Genomic DNA, 9,782 nt, shown 5'->3' on the forward strand with positions numbered 1-9,782 from the left:
AAGAACAACAACAAAAGCTTTTCTGGGAGCAGGAAAAAAAGTGTTACATCAAAACTTTTCTTTACATCAAAAATACTTCTCTACTCTAGTTAAGGTATGAACTGGTAACTTTGCAAGCCATCTAGGTGTATATATATATATATATATATATGCCTTAATCTTGCTGTAATTCCCAGCAGCAAAGTAGGGAACTTCAAATAATACTAAATAATAATTTGTTAAAGTCCTAGAACTTCCTAACTTATAAAACTTTTTCACTATTGTAATTTCATTTGATCTTCACAGCCCCTGTGACGTTGAGGTCCATGCTATCGCATGTGTGTGTAGCATCCAAGATAACTCCTGATTCCTCTTCTCCCCTCAACATGTTACCTCACTGAGGTCTGCCAGGCTACGCTATTTACAACTGCAACCTGCCTCCCACTGCTTATCCTCTTTACCCTCCTCTTTTCAGTTGCACTTAACACCTTCTATAGGTTGAACCATATGAAATTACCATTTTTGTAAGTAAAAATAGTTGGCTATTGGCAACTTCAAGAGGTGTAACCTAATAACATGCTGTGGAATTTACATTGGTATTTATTGCTCACTGTTTATCTTCCCCCTCTACATCTTCTAGAATGTAATCTCCATAAGGAGTGCAAGAATTTTTAGCTGTCTTGTTCACTGATGTATACCTAATACTTGAAAGATGGTAGGAGCTCAGAAGAGTTTTGTTGAATGAATGATTGACTAAGAGCTCTGGGTTACACTGTCCTGACCTTTGGTTATTAGCTATGTGACATTGAGTTACTTGCCTTTGGAACCTGTTTTCACAACTGATTAATAGCAATAATGCTGTCTCCTTCACAGGCTTATTGCAAGGATTAATTAGATGTGATACTGCGGGTGAAACAGGACATGGCCTGGGACATAACAAGTGTTCCATATACATTACTTGCTTTTGAATGTTTCAAGAAGTTAGGTTACATGGCTAGTATGTGCAGATACTGTCATGAAGAAGCTGAACTGTTTCTGTTTCCCCTTCTGATTTACCCAAACTCTTCAGTTTTTTAGTTAACTAATATTTTAGCTGGTTTGCAAATCAGACAAGAAACCCAGCTAACAGCCAGGAAGGAAAGGCTTCCTGAAGCTCATGTACTTTTCTTATAAGGATACTCCTCAGACCTTACTTAACTAGCTTTGGGGACCTACAATTTTAATAATATCATTTATTTAGCCAACTTTCAATAGGCTATATGTGGTCTCTTTATAAGATGAGGGGAAAGAGATCCTGAGGTGAGTAGCAGTAATTTTTAGGATAACATTCTGTCAAGGTAGAGGAAGGTATTGGAAAAAGCTATAGCCTCCTGGGTCATTTAGTCACTTAGTAGAGGAGCAAATGGTCCTAAATGTCACACCTCAGTAATCCCTCCAGGCTTTACTTTTTTTTTTTTTTTTTTGGTATCATTAATCTACAATTCCATGAACGACATTATCGTTACTAGACTCCCCCCATCATCAAATCCCCACCACATACCCCATACAGTCACTATCCGTCAGCATTGTAAGGTGCTGTAGAATCACTACTTGTCTTCTCTGTGTTGTATAGCCCTCCCTGTGCCCCCCACCCCCTACATTATATCTGCTAATCATAATGCCCCTTTTCCCCCCTTGTCCCTCCCTTCCCACCCATCCTCCCCAGTCCCTTTCCCTTTGGTAACTGTTAGTCCATTCTTGGGTTCTGTGAGTCTGCTGCTGTTTTGTTCCTTCAGTTTTTTTTTCTTTGTTCTTATACTCCACATATGAGTGAAGTCATTTGATACTTGTCTTTTTCCACCTCACTTATTTCACTGAGCATGATACCCACTAGCTCCATCCATGTTGTTGCACATAGTAGGATTTGTTTTCTTATGGCTGAATAATATTCCATTGTGTATATGTACCACATCTTCTTTATCCATTCATCTACTGATGGACATTTAGATTGTTTCCATTTCTTGGCTATTGTAAAGAGTGCTGCAATAAACATAGGGGTGCATCTGTCTTTTCCAACTGGACTTCTGCATTCTTAGGGTAAATTCCTCGAAGTGGAATTCCTGGGTCAAATGGTATTTCTATTTTTAGTTTTTTGAGGAACCGCCATACTGCTTTCCACAATATTTGAACTAGCTTACATTCCCACCAGCAGTGTAGGAGGGTTCCCCCCTTTCTCTACATCCTTGGCAACATTTGTTGTTTGTCTTTTGGATGATGGCGATCCTTACTGGTGTGAGGTGATATCTCATTGTGGTTTTAATTTGTATTTCTCTGATGATTAGCGATGTGGATCATCTTTTCATGTGCCTATTGGCCGTCTGAATTTCTTTGTTGGAGAAGTGTCTGTTCAGATCCTCGACCCTTTATTTTTTTTATTATTTTTAATTTTTTTATTTTGTTGTCATTAATCTTCAATAACATGAAGAACATTATGTTTACTAGGGTCCACCCTTCACCAAGTTCCCCCCACAAGCCCCTTTACAGTACTGTCCATCAGAGTAGTAAGGTGCTGTAGAATCACTACATGTCTTCTCTGTGTTGCACAGCCCTCCCCATGACCCTCATGCTAATCGTAATACCCTCTTTCTTTTTACCCCCATTATCCCTCCCTCCCCTCCCATTCTCCCCAGTCCCTTTCCCTTTGGTAACTGTTAGTCCATTCTTAGGTTCTGTGATTCTACTGCTGTTTTGTTCCTTCAGTCTTTCCTTGTTCCTATACTCCACATATGAGTGAAATCATTTGGTGTTTGTCTTTCTCCGCCTGGCTTATGTATACCCTTTAGCTCCATCCATGTTGTTGCAAATGGTAGGATTTGTTTTCTTCTTAATGGCTGAATAATATTCCATTGTGTATATGCCACATCTTCTTAATCCATTCATCTACTGATGGACACTTAGGTTGCTTCCGTTTCTTGGCTATTGTAAATAGTGGCTTTTGGATGTAGAGTTCTGTAGATGTCTATTAGGTCCATCTGTTCTAGTGTGTTGTTCAGTACGTCTGTGTCCTTACTTGTTTTCTGTCCGGTGGATCTATCCTTTGGACTGAGTGGTGTGTTGAAGTCTCCTAAAATGAATGCATTGCATTCTCTTTCCTCCTTTAGTTCTGTTAGTATTTGTTTCACATATGCTGGTGCTCCTGTGTTGGGTGCATATATATTTAGAATGGTTATATCCTCTTGTTTGACTGAGCCCTTTATCATTATGTAATGTCCTTGTTTATCTTTTGTTAACTTTTTTTGTTTTGAGGTCTATTTTGTCTGATACTACTGCAGCACCTGCTTTTTTTTCTCTATTGTTTGCATGAAATATCTTTTTCCATCCCTTGGCTTTTAGTCTGTGCATGTCTTTGGGTTTGAGGTGAGTCTCTTGTAGGGAACATAGAGGTGGGTCTTGCTTTGTTATCCATTCTATTACTCTGTGTCTTTTAATTGGTGCATTCAGTCCATTTACATTTAGGGTGATTATTGAAAGATAGGTACTTATTGCCATTGCAGGCTTTAGATTTGTGGTTACCAAAGGTTCAAGGTTATCTTCTTTAATATCTTACTGTCTTACTTAACTCGCTTATTGAGCTATTTTAAACACTGTCTGGTGATTCTTTATTTTTCTCCCTTCTTATTCCTCTTCCTCCGTTCTTTATATGTTGGCTGTTTTATTCTGTGCTCTTTTGAGTGTCCTTTAACTGCTTTTGTGGGTAGTTGATTTTATTTCTTTCCTTTAGTTAATAATTTTTTTATTTTGTTGTCATTAATCTTCAATAACATGAAGAACATTATGTTTACTAAGGTCCCCCCTTCAACAAGTCCCCCCCTACTTTCTTTGCTGTGATTTTATTTTTCTCTGGTGACATCTATTTTGTCTTAGGAGTGCTCCCATCTAGAGCAGTCCCTCTAAAATACCCTGTAGAGGTAGTTTGTGGGAGGCAAATTCCCTCAACTTTTGCTTGTCTGGGAATTGTTTAATTCCTCCTTCATATTTAAATGATAATCGTGCTGGATACAGTATTCTTGGTTCAAGGCCCTTCTGTTTAATTGCATTAAATATATCATGCCATTCTCTTCTGGCCTGTAAGGTTTCTGTTGAGAAGTCTGATGATAGCCTGATGGGTTTTCCTTTGTAGGTGACCTTTTTCCTCTCTGTAGCTGCCTTTAAAACTCTGTCCTTTTCCTTGATCTTTGTCATTTTAATTATTATGTGTCTTGGTGTTGTCCTCCTTGGGTCCCTTCTTTTACGGGTTCTGTGCACTTCTGTGGTCTGACCGACTATTTCCTCCCCCAGTTTGGGGAAGTTTTCAGCAATTATTTCTTCAAATACACTTTCTATCCCTTTTTCTCTCTCTTCTTCCTCCGGTACCCCTATAATGCAGATATTGTTCCTTTTGGATTGGTCACACAGTTCTCTTAATATTGTTTCATTCCTGGAGCTCCTTTTATCTCTCTCTGCATCAGCTTCTATGCGTTCCTGTTCTCTGGTTTCTATTCTATCAATGGCCTCTTGCATCTTATCCATTCTGCTTATAAATCCTTCCAGAGTTTGTTTCATTTCTGTAATCTCCTTCTGGACATCCTCAGCTCTTGCATATTTCTCTGCAGCTCCATCAGCATGGTTATGAGCTTTATTTTTAATTCTTTTTCAGGGAGATTGGTTATGTCTATCTCCTTCTCAGGGTTTGCCTCTGTGATCTTGGTCTGTATCAAATTCTTCTGCCTTTTCATGGCGATAGTAGTATTTGTGGGGAGCTGGCATGTGTGTTGGCTAAGAGAAAGTCCCTTCTTGCTGGTTTGTGGCCTTCCTCTCCTGGGAGAACAGCGACCTCTAGCAGCTTGTGCTGGGCAGCTGCGTGCAGATTTGGTTTCTAATTCTTGCCCGGCTGCTGTGGATCTCTGTGGTTGCTGTGGGCGTGGCCAGCCTCAGGCTGCTTCTCCAATATGGCGGAGCTGCGTTGGAGGGGGAACGGGTGGGAGGCTGTTTATCACAGTGCGGGGCCTCCTACCTGCACTGCTTCCCAGGGGGTTAGGGTGCCCGGAGTTCCCTGGGATTCCCAGCCACTTGGCTAAGTGACCCAGGACGCTTCCATCCAGCGGTGGGGTCCCTGTCCCTTTAAGACTTCCAAAAAGCACTTGCTTTTCTTTGTCCCGGGTGCGCCAGCTGCGGGACCTGCTCACAGGTCTTACTGTCCTGTTTCCCTACTTTCCAGCACCCCACGCACATGCTGTGTGTCTGCGTTCACCGTACGGATGGCTAGGGCTGAGTATTCAGCAGTCCTGGGCTCCCTCTCCCTCCCTGCTCCAATTCCTGTCCTCTTGCCGGGAGCTGGGGTGAGGGGCGCTCGGGTCCCACCGGGCTGCGGCTTGTATCTCACCCCCTTTGCGATGCGCTGGGTTCTCGCAGGTGTAGATGTAGTCTGGCTGTTGTCCTGTGTCTTCTGGTCTCTCTTTTAGGAATAGTTGTATTTGTTGTATTTTCAAAAATATGTGTAGTTTTGGGAGGAGATTTCCACTGCTCTACTCACGCTGCCATCTTGGTTCTCTCCCATTTTTTAATCGGGTTATTTGCTTTTTGTTTGTTGAGGTGCGTGAGCTCTTTATATATTTTGGATGTCAATCCTTTATCGAATCTGTCATTTATGAATATATTCTCCCATACTGTAGGATGTCTTTTTGTTCTATTGATGGTGTCCTTTGCTGTGCAGAAGCTTTTCATCTTGATATAGTCCCACTTGTTCATCTTTGCTTTTGTTTCCCTTGCCCAGGGGGTTATGTTCATGAAGAAGTTGCTCATGTTTATGTCAAAGAGCTTTTGCCTATGTTTTTTTTAAGAGTTTTATGGTGTCATGAATTTAAAAAAATTTTTTAATTGAAGTGGTTTTCATAAAATCCAGGTGTACAAGAGTGATTTGACTATTATATACATGATGAAATACCATGATAAATGTAGTTACCGTCTGTCACTGTACAAAATTATTACAGTATTATTGACTATATTCCCTATGCTGTATTTTCATCCCTGTGACTTATTTATTTTATAATTAGAAGATTGTAACTCTTAATCCCCTTCACCTATTTTGCCTATATCTTCACCCTCCTTCCCCTCAGGCAGCCACCAGTTTGTGCTGTGTATTTGAGTCTGTTTCTGGCTTTTTGTATGTTTGTTCCTTTGTTTTTTATATTCCACTTAGTAAGTGAAATCATATAGTATTTGTCTTTTTCTGTCTTCAGCATAATGCTCTCAAGGTCCATCCATGTTGTCATGAATGGCAGTATTTCCTTTTTCATGGCTGAGTGTGTGTGTGTGTGTATGGATGGATATATATACACACACCGTATCTTCTTTATCCATTTATCTATTGATGGATAGTTAGATTGCTTCTGTATCTTAGCTATTGTAAATAAGGCTGCAAGGAACATAGGGGTACATATATATTTTTTGAACTAGTGTTTTCGTTCTTCACATAAATACCCAGAAGTTGAATTGCTGGATTGTATGATACTTATATTTTTAGTTTTTTGAGGCATCTCCATATTTTCCATCATGGCTGCACCAATTTACATTCCCACCAAAAGTGTAGGAGGGCTCCCTTTTCTCCACATCGTTGTCAATGCTTACTATGTCTTTCAAATGAGCAATATAGTGATTCTTCAATTATATACATTATTAAATGCTCACCAGGATAAGTGTAGTTATTGTCTGTCACCATACAAAGATATTACAATAGTATGAGATATGTTCCCTATGCAATACTTCCACCCCTGTGACTAAATTATTTTATAATTTGAGGTTTGTATCCCTTTATCCCTTTCACCTATTCACCCATTCCTCCTGCCTCCCAGTGTAACCAACCATCTGTTATCTATGTGTATGAGTCTATTCCTGATTTGTTTCTTCTCTTTTTCAGATTCCACATATAAGTGAAACCATAACGTATTCCTCTTATCTGACTGATTTCACGTAGTGCAATGCCCTCTAAGTCCATCCGTGTTGTCACAAACGGCAAGATTTCTTTCTTATGGCTGAGTAACATTCCATTGTGTACATGTACCACATCTTATTTAGCTATTCATCTATTGATGGACACTGGTTGCTTTCATATCTTGGCTATAATAAACACAATAAACGTGGGGTGCATATATCTTCTTAAATCAAATTTTATTTTTTTCAGGTAAATTCCTAGAAATGGAATTACTGAGTCGTATAGTATTTCTATTTTTAGGTTTTTGAGGAACCTCCATACTGCTTTCCACAGTGGCTGTACCAACATACATTCCCACCAACAGTGTAGAAGGGTTCCCTTTCCTCCACATTCTTGCCAACATTTGTTATTTCTTGTTTTTTGGACAGTGGCCATTCTAACTGCTGTGAGGTGATATCTCATTGTGGTTTTGATTTGCATTTCCCTGATGATTAGTGATCTGGAGCATCTTTTCATGTGCCTGTTGCCACCTATGTTTCTTCTTTGGAGTGAAGCTACTATGGACAAATTGGCCACCCTTTCTTCCTTGGATTATTGTAATAGCCTCCAACCTGATCTCCAGCTTCCATCCTTGTCCCCCTTCCCACTGACTGACACACACTTAATCTCTCAACACAGCAGCTAATGTGATCTTAATTAGAACAATCAGATTGAGTCTCTCCTCAGTTCAAATCTTTGCTGTGGCTCCCCATTTTGCAGTGAAAGCCAAAGCCTTTACAATGATAATCTACTCTACACCTCACTGCTCTAAGCAGCCTGGCTGCATCACTGTACCATGAGCATGCTGGGCAGGCTCTGGAGTTGCTCCATTTCTTTGTCATCCACCACTTTAGCTAGACTGCTGTAGGAGCCACCAGTTGCTCTCCCTGCCTCCCCTCTTACTGTCTTCCCTTTCAACCCCTACATTGCAGTTGGGGTAATCTCGTTTTACTCTTGTTTTTTTCTTTTCTTTTTTTTTTTGGATGATCTTTTAAAAATATGGATCAGATTATATCACTTGCCTGCTTAATATTTGAAAAGCTGTCCTGTGGCCTGTAATCCTGTGTACAAACCAGTTCCTGCCTACTTGTCTGATTTCATTAATCCTCCTCACTGCTTGCTTTACTGCGGCCACACTGCTATACTTTGTTTCTCAAACCTACCAATCTCCCTCTTGCCCCAGGGCCTCTGAAATTGCTGTTCCTTCTGCCTACTACTTGATTCCCCCTGATCCACCTGACTGGTTCATATAGCACCTTGGTGAACCCATCCCTGATCTCCCTCTAACAGCCACAAAGTCACCCTCCATTGCATTACCTCTGTTTCAGTTTCCTTGTAATCCTTAACACAGTCAAGAGTTCAGGCAGTCCCTAAATGGCAACAACTACTACAGCTGCTAAGTTGGACCTATAACTGCTTAGATTCAGCCAAGCAGGAAGGAAACAAAGCCCAAGTGGATACAGATACTTCATTACTTAGACAGCATAAGCAAGATCAACGTGATGTCAACTTCCTACATCCCCAGTCCCAGGACACCAAACCAGAGAGGACAGATGACAAGCAGTGGGTTGCCCTGTCATGGAGGAGCTCACTCCATACTCCAGCTGAATTATTTTATAGGGTAGAAGTGCAGTTCTGCCCTAAGTGGGGAGGCAAGGTTGAAAGTCCCCCGCCTTACCAGACCTTGGGAGACATGAGAAACTGCCTTGAGGCAGCCCCTGCAAGATCAGGAGTAGGTTGACAAATAGCCTTGGGACGACTTCTCACAAGGTTGCTTACCTTACATGTTTCTGGGAGGATCACAAAGTGTTCATCTGAAACTTGAGTCGGGCTGCAGTTGGCCTTGTGTGTGAAGCCTGCGTGGTGATGTCCATTGCAGGGCTGTTAACTTATAAGCACCTGCCAAATTGGTCTTTAGTCCTGTATTTCTCTACTTATTGTCTGTCTCTCCTAGTAGACCATCGACTCCATGAGGGAAGGACCTTGCCAGTCTTGTTCACTGCTACATCCCTAACACCTTGAAGAGTGCCTGGCAAATTAATAGTGCTTGATAAATATTTGTTGGATAAATGATAGTTTAAAAGCAAATAAAATGTTTTAAAATTATATCTAATTACCTAGAATTAGAAGCAAGATATATTTTCAGGTTGAGCAAAAAAACCCAACAAACCATGATTAATAGCTAACATTTACTGAATTATTACCATATGCAATAGAACTTCACTAAGCCCTCTTGAATTCTTGTGATAATCCCTGTGAGGTGTGGGTTTTTTTAATTATCCCAATTTTATATATGAAGAAATACAGGCTCAGAGAGGTTGCATAATTTGCCAAGGATTACAACCAGAAGTGGCAGATGAATTTGAATCCAGCCAATCTTATTCCACAGCCTACCCTCTTAGTGTATTGCCACTTACTCGTTAGTGCCTAGCTCTTGTGGAAACTAATTCACTGATAACATGGAGGAAAATATTAAACTCACTGAAGGTAATAATTCCAAATGACTTTTATACAGCTTTTTGAGGTCATAGATGATCTTTAAGAATGTAAAGTGACTTCCTCTGGCACTAGGAAGCATTTTCAAAGACAATTACAGCATTCTTCCAACGTGATCCTCAAATTTTTCTGCTGGTTTATTTTACGATCCCGTGGGCTGCTCCAGACAAAATAACTTTCTGGCATGAAGGATTATGTGTGTTCTTTGCCATTTTTAAATGTGAATTTTATAGATACTTCAAACCACTTGAAAGACTAATGATTTTTTAATGGTTTTTCATTATTATTTGTAACTTCAAGCATTACTGATAAAAACTGC

This window comes from Manis pentadactyla, chromosome X (assembly GCF_030020395.1).
Source record: "Manis pentadactyla isolate mManPen7 chromosome X, mManPen7.hap1, whole genome shotgun sequence".
NCBI classification, from domain to species: domain Eukaryota; kingdom Metazoa; phylum Chordata; class Mammalia; order Pholidota; family Manidae; genus Manis; species Manis pentadactyla.